At 42.4% G+C, this 13,768-nt stretch overlaps 1 long non-coding RNA gene across 3 annotated transcripts in view; it reads right to left on the reverse strand.

The window, feature by feature from the left end:
• The window catches only part of LOC132657644 (uncharacterized), a 28,050-nt gene continuing 14,282 nt past the window's right edge, over positions 1–13,768 (reverse strand). Inside the window, exons 2-4 of one of the 3 annotated variants that reach the window (XR_009596120.1) lie at positions 2,463–2,673; positions 1,152–1,333; positions 1–186 (exon numbers count right to left, since the gene is read on the reverse strand). This is a non-coding gene — a long non-coding RNA (uncharacterized LOC132657644). The remainder of the gene's footprint in view (positions 187–1,151; positions 1,334–2,462; positions 2,674–13,768) is intronic. The other 2 variants (XR_009596122.1, XR_009596121.1) reach the window with 2 other exon arrangements.

Consider the following 13,768-nt stretch of genomic DNA (forward strand, 5'->3'; position numbering starts at 1 on the left):
TCCATAGTGACCAAAGGGATTTTATTCCAGGAATGCAAGGGTATCCATCAAATATCAAAAATCTCAGCCGCTTAACACCAGGTTTCTTTCTTATGTTGCGTGTCCAGTGGATGTCAGCATGTCTTGCAGGTTGGAGGGAATCACTGTTGCGCATAATCACAGCACTTCATCTTAGGATCGTGCCAGCTCAACACAAAGAAGAAAAGAGAACATTAAGAGTTAAGCCCTGGCTTCCAAATGCTTCCACCCAGAAGTAACACATATCGCACCTACTCAACTTCCATTGGTTAAGACACATCATTTAGCAATGTGTAACATTTCGTGTCTAACTGTGCCTCTCTCTATATACGTTTTTTCTGGTAGTTGCTCTAAGGACTGTGGGCTTCCCTAGCAGCTCAGTCTGTAAAGAATCCACCTGCAATGCAGGGGACCCCCTGCAATGCAGGAGACCTGGGTTCAATCCCTGGGTCAGGATGATCGCCTAGAGTAGGAAATGGCAACCCACTCCAGTATCCTTGCCTAGAAAATTCCATGGACAGAGGAGCCTGGTGGACTATAGTCCATGGGATTGCAGAGTCTGATAGGGCTGAGCACACACAGCACACTAAGGATTACATTGTATACCCTCAATTTGTTACAGTTGGTCATCAATTAATCTGTAACACTTCATATACAATGTAGGAATGTCCCTGTGTATCAACAGTGTAGGAATGTCACTGTGCATAACTCCTTTTGCCACTTTGGGATTTGCCATTGGTATGGTGTGTTTTGGAGAAGGCAATGGCAACCCACTCCAGTACTCTTGCCTGGAAACTCCCATGGACAGAGGAGCCTGGTGGGCTGCAGTCCATGGGGTCGCTAAGAGTTGGACATGACTGAGCGACTTCACTTTCACTTTTAACTTTCATGCATTGGAGAAGGAAATGGCAACCCACTCCAGCATTCTTGCTTGGAGAATCCCAAGGACGGAGGAGCCTGCTAGGCTGCCGTCTATAGGGTCTCATAGAGTCGGACACGACTGAAGCGACTTAGCAGCAGCAGCATGGTGTGTTTTACTAATACTTATGCTCTATACCTCACATGACATTGTTAACACTTTTATTTAGTCAGCAGTCTTGGGGAAATCTAAAAAGATGGTCTTTTATATTTACCTGCAAGTCGACTTTCTGGGACAGGGAAGTGGGGACAGGAGGACATTTCCTTGGCCACTGAGCTGTCTGCACGTTCTTCTCAGCAATGAGGAAAAGGATGGGGGTGGAAGGGTCCCCTCTGGCTGGTACCTAGCTGCCCTGGAGGAAATACAGTTGGATTCTCCTCACAGCCAGTCCTCAACCTGCACAAGAATTGAGAGGTGAATCCAGCTGCTGGGCACTCTTCAGCCTGCTTAAGGTTTTGATCAACATCTGACTGAGGGTGGGCTCTATCTTGTCCTGCCAGACCTTTCCATCTGGACAACCATCTGGGGATTGCCTAGGAATTGGGTTGATGGGTATTTCCTGGCCTGGACTAACTTCTGGAAACTCTGGCTTTAGTGGTGGAAGGGGGTGACGTTCCCCTTTGCCTGCCAGATCATTCCTCAACTTGGGACACTTCTGCAGTAATTTGGATTGAATTTCATCATAGTTGTTTTAAATCTGTAAGGCTTTATAATCCAGCCATGTCCATGCCTTGGTCACTATTCATAGTAAAGGGCATTTCACGAGTGTGAACTAAGCCCTTTGTTGATAATGATCCAGTCTGCCTTTGTTCTAGACATTCCTTTAGCCATTGTGAGAAGTTACACCCAGATGCTAAAGTATACAAATAAGAATGTGAATAAAATTGACAGGGATATTTACAGAGGGCCCCCCCCCAGGGCGAAGGATGATCTTCCGCTTTTCTTGGCAGCTTTCCCCCACATTCTGGATCTAACAATAGAAACCTCTCACAAGATTATTAAGATACACTGAGCTATTTGGGGACCTAGCAGTTACACCCAGGTTATCCCAGCATCACCTCTGTGTGAGTCAAGCCTTTGGTTATGGGAAAAGATTCTTTGGCGCCACCTAGCGGCTTTCTGGGGAGCATCAAAGATCTGTGCTGTGCTATGGGGTTCTGTGCTGTGCCCGCACTCTTTGCGACCCTATGGACTGTAGCCCGCCGGGCTCCTCTGTCCATGGGATTCTCCAGGCAAGAATACTGGAGTGGGTTGCCATTTCCTTCTCCAGGGGATCTTCCGGACCCAGGGATTGAACCCACCTCTCTTTTGTCTCCTTCATTGGCAGGCGGATTTTTTTTTTTTTTTTTTAACCACCAGCACCACATGGGAAGCCCTCAAAGATGACACATGCAAAATTTGCCAAAAGTTCTTTTCTGAATTTGGAGCTGACTTTGGAGAAGGACCAAATTTAAAAAAGCTTCCAGAGAAATCTGGTTGGATGAAGAAGGTAAGAGCAGAGGTGTATCCTGAGAACATGAAATACCTTGATTTTGGCTCTTTGTGAATTTTGGAGGCAGACACTTAAAACTTCTCATGGCCTTTTCCTTTCACATATTCTGAGCTGGAGTTTGCTCTTTCTGCTTCCTGCTATTTAATGGCATTCTGGGGCTTGGCCTTGAGATTGGAGAGCCTCCTCACTGACAGTTCCTAGTGAAGAGTATCTCAGGTGAGAAAGATGGTCCCTCTTCTTCTGCCTGTTTGGAAAAGCAGACAGTCCCCTGAGAGCAGTAGAAAACTGGCCCAAAGTTCCTGTTCTGATAAAATGTGAACTCTCATCCTGTTCTGATTTTTGTTGTAAATGTTAAATGTAACAAGGGAGGGATTTCCCTGGCAGTCCAGTGGTTAATATTCTCTGCTTCCAATGCAGGGGGGCACAAGTTCGATCCCTGGTCAGGGAGTTAGATTCCACATGCGGAGCGACACAGTTTAAAAAAAAAATTTTTTTTTTAAATTTTTCAAATGTAACAGTGGATTATTTTAAGTCACTTGGTTTTTTTTTCTTTTAGATAAATGTAATCATGTGCTGTTTTTAAAAAAATCTTTTATAAACTATGTCCATAAAATTCTTAAAACCTTAAAAAATTTGGCATCATTGCTTAATTATATGTTGCTCTAGTAATAACATTTTATTTAACAGCTCTGTTTTTAAAAATGAAGGTACAACTGTTTTTAAGTTGTCCATACCGGCCAGAGGAGCCTTGCAATTTCCTTCTTCTTTCACCTACATTTTAAATTAACAGTACATTTTTTGTATGTGTGGCTCTGGAATTGTGTATATGTTATGAAACAAACCAATTTCAATAGAAATAAAAGCACAATCTTTAAAAATCAAAAGCAAAGTTAAATAAATGAAGCTAATTATATCAAGTTGGTAGCTTACTCACATAGAGAGGTCCTATTTTAAATCTTTAATTAGGTGACTTTAAGTGACTTTTTTTTCACAGTGGTGAGAAAAAATCCAGTAGTTGAATATACATCTTTAGTGGGATATATTCTAAGGACAAAAAAGAACAGCAAAGGAATCTTACTGTTTCCAGTAATTATGTTGTTGGGAATACCACTGGTATAGTTATTATGAAGATATAAATGTTTATGTATCAATATATATGTAAATGATTATGTTAATGTCATTAGGAACTAAGATTTTAAGCATGCATGCAAGACATAAAATATAAAATTAAAATGAAAGTCCTGTAATCTTAAATTTGAATCATAAATATCAGTAAGAGAACATATGAATATTCTCTCTAAAAGTATTAATTTCTTAGCTGAAGTATGGTCTTATTGCAAATAACAAACAACACAGTACCAAGGAACATCTGGCTTCTCAAATACCAGTGAAGTTGTTAAGTCGTGTCTGACTCTTTGCAACCCTATGGACTGTAGCCTACCAGCCTCCTCCATCCATGGAATTTTCCAGGCAAGAGTACTGGAATGGGTTGCCATTTCCATCTCCAGGGGATCTTCCCAACCCAGGGATCAAACCCAGGTCTCCCACATTGCAGGCAGATGCTTTACCATCTGAGCCACCAGGGAAGCCCCAGTTTCAAATACCAGTTCTCGTGAAAAGGAACCAGAGTTCTTTGGAGGAATGGATGATTCCAGTTCAGGGGCAGGAAATAGATGAGCCTGGAATATCTTAAGGTATCAGAAACCAAAGAAATGATCAAAGACTCCGGGGATCACATCAAAAGAACTCAGTGTCTCCCACCCACTGGTCAAAAAATGGGGGCAATTTGAGCATCAGAAAGAACAAAGATAAAGAGTTAAAACATTAAATATTGAAATCTGTGAATTCATCATTGATTATGCTTGAAAGATCCAGTTCATCATCTGAAAATCAATAAAAACAAAGAAGGGAAATAAGCAGGCATGGTCCTGCCTTTCTTGTATAATTAGTCCCCACGGTTACCAAGGAGGTGGTAAGGGGATTTTCCTTTGTAGAGGATTTCCAGCTAGTGCATGAAGAAAGAATGATATAATAGCATCATTTTCTTACTCCTGATAATGGCAAGAGACAGTGATCCAAAGACAGCTGAAAACCATTTGGTGAAAAGTTGATGGAGATATTTGTAATGGGTGGATGTTACCATGCCTTCTGAGGTGATACAATGTAATGTGTTTAACAAAATCCATGAAGTATTCTTAGAAAAATGTTTAGCTTGAATCTGATCAAGCTTCAGATTTAACTGCCAGTTTGTTGGAAATACTGGGGGTGGAGGGGGGCAGGTACAGAGAAACCAGAGTCCCAACAGGGTGGATGAGGCATTCAGGTTAGAAAAATAAGAGGGTTTTTTTTTTTTTTTTTAAATAAAGGTGACGGTAGAATGTGAAGGATCCTAGGATAAGGAGTCAAGAGGCCTTTGCCAGTAACAGTGAGAAACTGGAAGAGGGGCAGCTGTGTAGAGTAGCTGTCTTACAAGGAACAGTCACCTTTAGTGAAGAAGCATAGCCAACTCAACATGGTCTTCTTGCAGAGGGAGCTGGGGAAATAAACACCCTGAACTCATTGTTCTCGCCCCCTCCCCATCCCACCAGGGCTCACTATTAGCCAAGCCCAACTGAAGCCAGAGGGCTAGAGAGCCTGGCTGATACAGCCTCCTGGGGCAAAGAGCAGGGTGGAGAAGAGTGGAAGGAAGACCCGAGTGGGGCAAGTGACTGAAATCCAACACAAACAGGATAACACCATAAGGTTGCCAAAAATCAGCAAAATCCAGAACACTGACAACTCTCCAGGACAAACAACGCCCCCTGCCCACCCCCCCCCCCGCCCCCACCTTTTTTGTTCTTCCATCAAATAACTTGCAATAAGAGGAAAAAAGGGACTGGTGGGAGAATTATAAGTTAAATAACTTTTTCCCCCTTATATAAATTGCAAAGGGTATAAAAAGAAGGTGACCTGTAAACTAAAAGACATTTGAACCATAACATAGATACGAAATGTAGACACGTGGACCCTGATGCAAATAAATCAACTGGTAAAGAAGATCAACTCCTGAAAAAATCTGGGAAGGTTGAACAGTGTCTGGATGTTTGACTGTATGATTATTAATAGCTTTTAATTTTTGGATATGACTGTGGTATGGAGAGAGAGAGAGAGAGAGGCAGAGAAAGGGCTTATAGAGAGGTACATCCCAAGGTATCTGCAAACGAAATGGTATGTCTGGGATTTGCTCCAAAATAATCACGTGGTATGGAGGGGAGTAGGAGGGAGGTAGAGAAGAAACAAAAGTTGCCACGTGTTTTTATCATGAATCTGGGAGAGAGGTACATAGGGTGCACTATTCTTCTCTCTCTACTTTTTTATGTGTTTGAAGTTTTAGTTTTCATTCCAATCCCAAAGAAAGGGAATACCAAAGAATGCTCAAACTACCTCACAATTGCACTCATCTCACATGCTAGTAAAGTAATGCTCAAAATTCTCCAAGCCAGGGTTCAGCAATACGTCAACCGGGAACTTCCAGATGTTCAAGCTGGTTTTAGAAAAGGCAGAGGAACCAGAGATCAAATTGCCAACATCCGCTGGATCATGGAAAAAGCAAGAAAAACATCTATTTCTGCTTTATTGACTATGCCAAAGCTTTTGATTGTGTGGATCACAATAAACTGTGGAAAATTCTGAAAGAGATGGGAATACCAGACCACCTGACCTGCCTCTTCAGAAACCTGTATGCAGGTCAGGAAGCAACAGTTAGAACTGGACATGGAACAACAGACTGGTTCCAAGTAGGAAAAGGAGTATGTCAGGCTGTATATTGTCACCCTGCTTATTTAACTTATATGCAGAGTACATTATGAGAAACGCTAGGCTGGAAGAAGCACAAGCTGGAATCAAGATTGCTGGGAGAAATATCAATAACCTCAGATATGCAGATGACACCACCCTTATGGCAGAAAGTGAAGAGGAACTAAAAAGCCTCTTGATGAAAGTGAAAGAGGAGAGTGAAAAAGTTGGCTGAAAGCTCAACATTCAGAAAACGAAGATCATGGCATCTGGTCCCATCACTTCATGGGGAAACAGTGTCAGACTATTTTGGGGGGCTCCAAAATCACTGCAGATGGTGATTGCAGCCATGAAATTAAAAGACGCTTACTCCTTGGAAGGAAAGTTATGACCAACCTAGATAGCATATTCAAAAGCCGAGATATTACTTTGCCAACAAAGGTCCATCTAGTCAAGGCTATGGTTTCTCCAGTGGTCATGTATGGATGTGAGAGTTGGACTGTGAAGAAAGCTGAGCACTGAAGAATTGATGCTTTTGAACTGTGGTGTTGGAGAAGACTCTTGAGAGTCCCTTGGACTGCAAGGAGATCCAACCGATCCATCCTAAAGGAGATCAGTCCTGGGTGTTCTTTGGAAGGACTGATGCTGAAGCTGAAACTCCAGTGCTTTGGCCACCTCATGTGAAGAGCTGACTCATTGGAAAAGACTCTGATGCTGGGAGGGATTGGGAGCAGGAGGAGAAGGGGACGACAGAGGATGAGATGGCTGGATGGCATCACTGACTCGATGGACGTGAGTTTGAGTGAACTCCGGGAGCTGGTGATGGACAGGGAGGCCTGGCGTGCTGCAGTCCGAGGAGTCGCAAAGAGTCGGACACGACTGAGCGACTGAACTGAACTGAAGTTTTTCATTAAAAGAAACAGAAGTAGCGCGACTCTTGTCTAGCCTTGTTTTGTTGCTCGTGCAGTGGTATGTCTTAGACATCATTCAATATCACTACATGTGGAGATGCTTCTTTTTCATCTTTTAAAAGTGTATTTGCAAAAAATTAAAAAGAGAGGTATATGTGGGCATATCTGCCACAAACATGGTAAAGAACACCAAGTGAATGGAATCAGGATATCCATATTACATATACACACTTTTTATACAAATAGTAACATATACTATACACAATATAACAATATACCTTGGAGATCAGCCCCCATCAATATAAAAACAGCTGCCATGCTCTTGTTTTTCCTTTCTTTAGTTTTATATTATGTTTAATGAATTATGCATTCATAAGATTCTGAAAAACCACCCTTCAATCCTTTGCTCTTTTATACTAGTAAATGTGATATAATTGCGAACATTTTCCAGTAATGGGTGTTTGTCATTTGACTGAGTGGAGGTGTTTTTCCACGCAGAATTTGTTATGGGCTCAAATCAAGCAATCTTTTAAAATTGCTTTTGGGTTTCATGTCATCTTTAGAAAAGCCTTACTCATGCTGAGAAAATAAAAAACAACAACAACAAAACCAAGCCCGACATTTTCTTCCCATGTATTTAATTATTGCAAAGCTTTTTATGTAAAAACAAAAACCCTATATAATGGCATAGAATATAAATGAACAACCTAACAACGTGTAAAATGGACACTTGTGCAGTCGTAATGGTTGACAAACAAAACATTGTTACCCTCCTTCCCAGTCAGAAGCCTCCAGTATGATCTTTCTTGATCAAAATCTCGTTTCCCCTTGTAGGAAACCACTATACCAATTGCTATAGTATTTCTTCCCATGCTCCTGTATATTTTGACCACCTAATTATGCATCTCTAAACATTGTCTCTAATATGCATCCATGTTGCCTGTAGCCACAGTTCATTTATTCTCATTGCTGTGTAATATTTTGTTGTGTCCATGTACCGTGATTCATTTATCTATCCTTTTGGAATTCATCTTCTCGAAGGCTCGTGGTAGGGCTTCAGTGGAATTTCTTTTCAGATGGCTAGCCTGGTGTACTAACAAGATTGAGTAATCCATCTTTTCTCCACTGATTTAAATGCCACCTTTATTATTTGTTAAATAACCTTACTTTTTGTGTCTACTTCCAGACTCACTCATCTGCTCCATTCATCTTTCTGTCTATTCTGGAATTCATAATGAAGTATTACTGTCACTTTATAATCTCCTTTGAGATGTAACAGAGTTTATCTCTTCCAATTTCTCTCTCTTTCTTCAGGGCTCTTCTTGATTTTCCTGCATAATCTTTGAGTCAGTTCGTTAAGTTCCAAAACAATCCTGTTGGAATATGTATTTGCATCCCATTAAAATTACAGATTGAAAGATGAAAGATGCTATCTTTTCTTTATTGATTCTTCTAACCAAAAATGGGAATGTGCCTTTTTCCTTTATTCAGGTCTTTATGTCACCTAATAGTCTTTGAAAGTTGTATTTGTATATTTCCATGCTTTGTGAAGCAATTGATTCCTTTAAATATTTAAACATTTATCCACTATGTTTCATACCATAATTTATTTAATGATTCCATTTTGAATGGCATTTGAGGAAATATGTTTCCAAGGTTATTCTATTACAAAGAGTGCTGCAATAAACATCCTTGCATATGGATATTCGGGAGGGATACACGGCTGCAAGTGGAATTGCTGCACCAAAGGAGGTTTTCAGTGTTGACAGGCATTGTCAAATCAGTCTGGAAACAAAATCAGTTTATACGCTCCCTAAAGGTATCCATCCATTTTTTTCACACTTTGACCATCCTGCATATTTACAGGGAGAAGGCAATGGCACCCCACTCCAGTACTCTTGCGTGGAAAATCTCATGGGCGGAGGAGCCTGGTAGGCTGCAGTCCATGGGGTCTCGAAGAGTCAGACACGACTGAGCGACTTCACTTTCATTTTTCACTTTCATGCATTGGAGAATGAAATGGCAACCCACTCCAGTGTTCTTGCCTGGAGAATCCCAGGGACAGGGGAGCCTGGTGGGCTGCCGTCTATGGGGTCTCACAGAGTTGGACACAACTGAAGTGACTTAGCAGCAGCAGCAGCATATTTATGACTTTAAAATTTTATTCTAACAATCAGTAAATTACATCACATTGTGGTTTTAGTGAATACTTCTTTGATTTCTGGTCATTTAAATTTCTTTCGAACATTCGCCATTCACATCTTTTGTCTAATTTGATCATGGGATATATCTCTTCTGCATGTGGATTTTGTATATGTTCTTTATTTTGGGTGTGTGTTTTTCCTTTAATTAAATCATGGAACATTTGTATCTTCTTTAATGTCTCATATTGCAGTTTTCTAATTTTCCCCATAAAGATATCATGCAGGCTTATTCCTAGACACTTTGAAGCTTTTATTGCTATTGTAAATGGCATCTTTTGAAGAAGGACATTTTCTAATTAGTTGTTGCTGGTGTATACGAACATAGTTGATTTTTATCGTTGGTGCTTGTTTATTGGTGTTGTATCCAACAGCCTTGAAGAATTCTCTGGTTGTAAATGACCTGAATGGAGGATCTGTTGGACTTTTTAATGATAAAATCACAGACCTATGTGGTGTCATATGGTCGACAAATGATTAAGCAAGTCTTGTGATGCAGAATCCAGGAAAAGGGGGGAGCGAGAGATCTGCAGAGGCTGGAAGAAAGTGGAAGACCGAGGAAGAAAAAGAGAAAGTGAGAGGGTCAGAGGAGACAGGGACGAGAGCTGGGCAGAAGACAGAGGCTCTGGGCGTGTGAAGAAAGCAGATGGGACAGAAAAGAGGGCTTATAAGTAGTGTTTCTGGGAATGTTGTATTTCCCTTCATGGTTTTTGAAAAAAGCAGTCAAGTTGTAACAGTTAGGGGTGGGGTGGGCTGGACTGTGTTTCCATGACAACAGCAGTGTTTTAAGGGTGGGCCTCAAGGATCCTGGCTTATACCTGCTGCTACAGACATAACACAGGCCAACCATAAGATTAGGGCTAGCACAAAAGAACTAGAGAAAAAGGAAAACATACAAAATACTCTACTGATACAATAGAGCAGAAAACGATTGCAGAGAGGCAACAGCGTGGCCATTCCCACATAAGAGGAAAACCAGGAAATTAAAGAATAGTTTGTGATAATGAAAAACGTAAAAAAGAACATGATGATAAAACTATACAATGTATAAGAATAAAGTTAAAATCTATAACGTCTTAGATATATAGTACAGGATTAGGGCAAGAAAATAAAATAATTATTTGATAATACACAACAGTATTTAATAATATTTTTTATTATTTTTATTTATTTATTTTTTTAGAATAGACTGACTTTTATATATAAGTGATTATATAAGTGACTGTGATTATTATTATAATGATATATTATATTATATGAAGTGATTTTTATTATTTTTAAAAGTTTTTTGATGTAGGCCATTTTTGAAAGTCTTGATTGAATTTGTTCCAGTATTGCTGCTGTTTTATATTTTGTTTTTTTGGCCTTGAGGCATGTGGGATCTTCGCTTCCCAACCAGAGACTGAACCAGCACCCCTTACATTGGAAGGCAAATCCCTATTGTTATTATTATCATAGCTTTCCAGAGAGACAGATCTGGGCTGGAATTCTGGATCCTCCACTCACAAGCTGTGTGAATTTGAGCAAAGTAAGGCGATCTGTGAGACTGAGAGGCCAGTGAAGAAGCCAAATCAAATATGGGATTAAAAATACAAGCATGTGTAAAAGCAAGACAGGGCTTTCCTGGTGGCCCAGTGGCTAGAACCCACTTGCCCATGCAGGGGATACGGGTTCGATCCCTGGTCCGGGAAGATCCCACATACCTCAGGGCAACTAAGCCTGTGCGCCACGACTGCCGAGCCCACGCTCTAGAGCCCATGCTCAGCAGCAAGAGAAGCCACCTCGATGAGAAGCCTGCACACTGCAAATAGGAAGTCAATTAGAGAAAGCCCATGTGCACAACAATGAAGGACCAAGACAACCAAAAATAAAAAGTACAATAAGAACAAGACAAAACAAAACATCTGCTCTGACTTAAGACCAAGGGACATATCCATCTCAGCGAGAATTCCTAGACCAGGAGGAGAGGTGGCCAGGCCACTGGCTGGGCTTGGTTTCTTATCCTCAAATCTATCTGGATTTTGTCCACAAGGTGGCAGTGTTCCAAGAGAGTGAGGCTCCGTACACAAGCGCCTTTCAAGCGCCTGTTTGCCATCATTTGCTGAGGTCCTGCTGACCACAGCCCGTCACACAGACAACCCCGAGTCAATGTGGGAGGGGCTGCGCAAAGGCATGGATATCAGGAGGTATGTGCTTCATCGGGGGCCTTCAATGTCGTGGTGTTACCATGTAATGTACAATGTAACATGCCTTCAGCCTGCTCTTAAGCTCATGTGAGAGCTTCCCTGGAGCAGCCCAGGCATATGAGCAGCCCATGCAGGTAAGACCAGCAGATGGGACCAGAGCTGGTGTGGTGTGTACTGTTGCAGGGGAATGATGCTTTGATAAGAGGGATGAACCAGGAATGGGAGCAGCACAGAGGAGGTGTCAAATGCCCAATAAGAGATGACAGACACAGGCTCTGGAGCAGGCAAGACCTGGGTTCAGGTCTTGACTCTGCCACTTGCTCATTCTGTGGCTCTGGGCTAATGAACTTCTCTGCTCTGACTGTTAATTTCTTTATTTTTAAAACCAACCTCATGGATGGTTGTAAGAATTAAATAAAATCAGTAGGGACTTCCTTCCTTAACCACCTTCAGTGGTTAAGACTTCGCCTTCCGATGCAGAGCGTGCAAGGCATGAGGGTTTGATCCCTGGTTGAGAAGCTAAGATCACACATGCCTCATGGCCAAAAAAACAAACCATAAAACAGAAGAAATATTGTAACAAATTCAATAAGGACTTTAAAAATGTCCACATAAAAAACATTTCCTCCCCCCCCCCAAAAAAAAAAATCAGTGGAGCTTAGGCTGGCACAGAGGAGCAGCCCATAAATGGTGTTGAAAGTGAAAGTGCAATCACTCAGTCATGTCCGACTCTTTGCGATCCCATGGACCGTAGCCTACCAGGCTCCTCTGTCCATGGGATTTTCCAGGCAATAGTACTGGAGTGGATTGCCAAAATGGCATTGGTTGTGGCTAATGTGGTAAGGCTGGTGGTAAAGATAATGGAGGTCAACTGCAGACAGGGTCAGGGATGAATAAGAGCAGCTCATTAGAGAAGGGCAGGTGAGGGCATCTTAGGCAGAGAACACAGCATATTGGAAGGCATAGGAACAGGATGAGTAGGATGTGCTAAATAAACTCGGGTGCCATTGAAGCAAGTGGGGCAACCGGAGGAGGGGGTGCCAGGGTAGACAGCATTTCCCCAAGAGGGCGGAAGAACACCTCCCACCCCTCATGCTCCTTCCACACTGTGGCTGTTAAGGGTTGAATCGTGTCTCCCAAATCCACATGTTCAAGTCCCAACCCCCGAACCTCAGCACACGACTGTATTGGAGACTGGGTCATTAAAGAGGTGATTAAGTTAAAATGAGCCCATTAAGGATTAGAGCCCCTAACCCACCTGATTGCTGTGTTTATAAGAAGAGGAAAAAAAAAAATTATTTGGCGGCGGGTCTTAGTTGGGGCATGTGGGATCCTTGACCTTTGTTGCGACATGTGGAATCCAGTTTACCAATTGAGGCTTGAGTCTGGGCCCCCTGCACGGAGTCTCAGCTGCTGGAACACCTGGGAAGGCCCAAGGAGAGGAAATTTGGACACACAGTGATACAGGGTGTGTGCGCACACAGGAAAGACCACGTGAGGACCCGGCAAGAGGGCAGCAAGTCAAGGAGAGAAGCCTCAGGGGAAAACAAACCTGCGGCCACCTTTTCTTGGACTTTTAGCTTCCTGAACTGTGAGAAATCAGTTTGTATCATTTAAGCAACTCGGTCTGCGGCGTTTTGTTACTGCAGCCTTAGCAAACTAACAGCGACCCTGACGGTCCTCCCATCCACTGGAGGGCTCTGCTGCGGCGTTTTGTTACCGCAGCCTTAGCAAACTAACACAGCGACCCTGACGGTCCTCCCATCCACTGGACGGCTCTGTCCTCTCCCGTCGAAGCTGGGTGCCGACATTCACGCTGGAACTCAGCTGCCATACTGTGAGGAAGCCCAAGCTAGCCCACACGGAGGGGCCACATCAAGAGATCCTGTGTGGTAACTCCTGCTGACCGTCTGGTTGAGTGAGGTCCTAGCTGACAGCAGGCACCAATCATCAGACACTAAGTGAAGACTCCTTCAGATAATTCTAGTTCCTAGCTGTTGAGTCTTTTCAGCTGATGCCCCAGACACATCGAAGGTGGGCTGTCCCTGCCATGCCCTATCCTAATTTGGAGTTTGGCACAGAATTCATGAGCATGATAAAATGGTTGTTACTCCACTAAATTTGGAGTTAGTTTGTTACACAGCAACAGCAATTCCCAAAGACTCTTCCAGAACAGCGACCACCAGACCCGCTTTCTCATAAAAGCAAAGAGCACCATTCTCCATCCCATGCACCGCCGCCCCCAACTTTGATAGACGCTATTGCTG

Source organism: Ovis aries, chromosome 13 (assembly GCF_016772045.2).
Source record: "Ovis aries strain OAR_USU_Benz2616 breed Rambouillet chromosome 13, ARS-UI_Ramb_v3.0, whole genome shotgun sequence".
Lineage (NCBI taxonomy): Eukaryota > Metazoa > Chordata > Mammalia > Artiodactyla > Bovidae > Ovis > Ovis aries.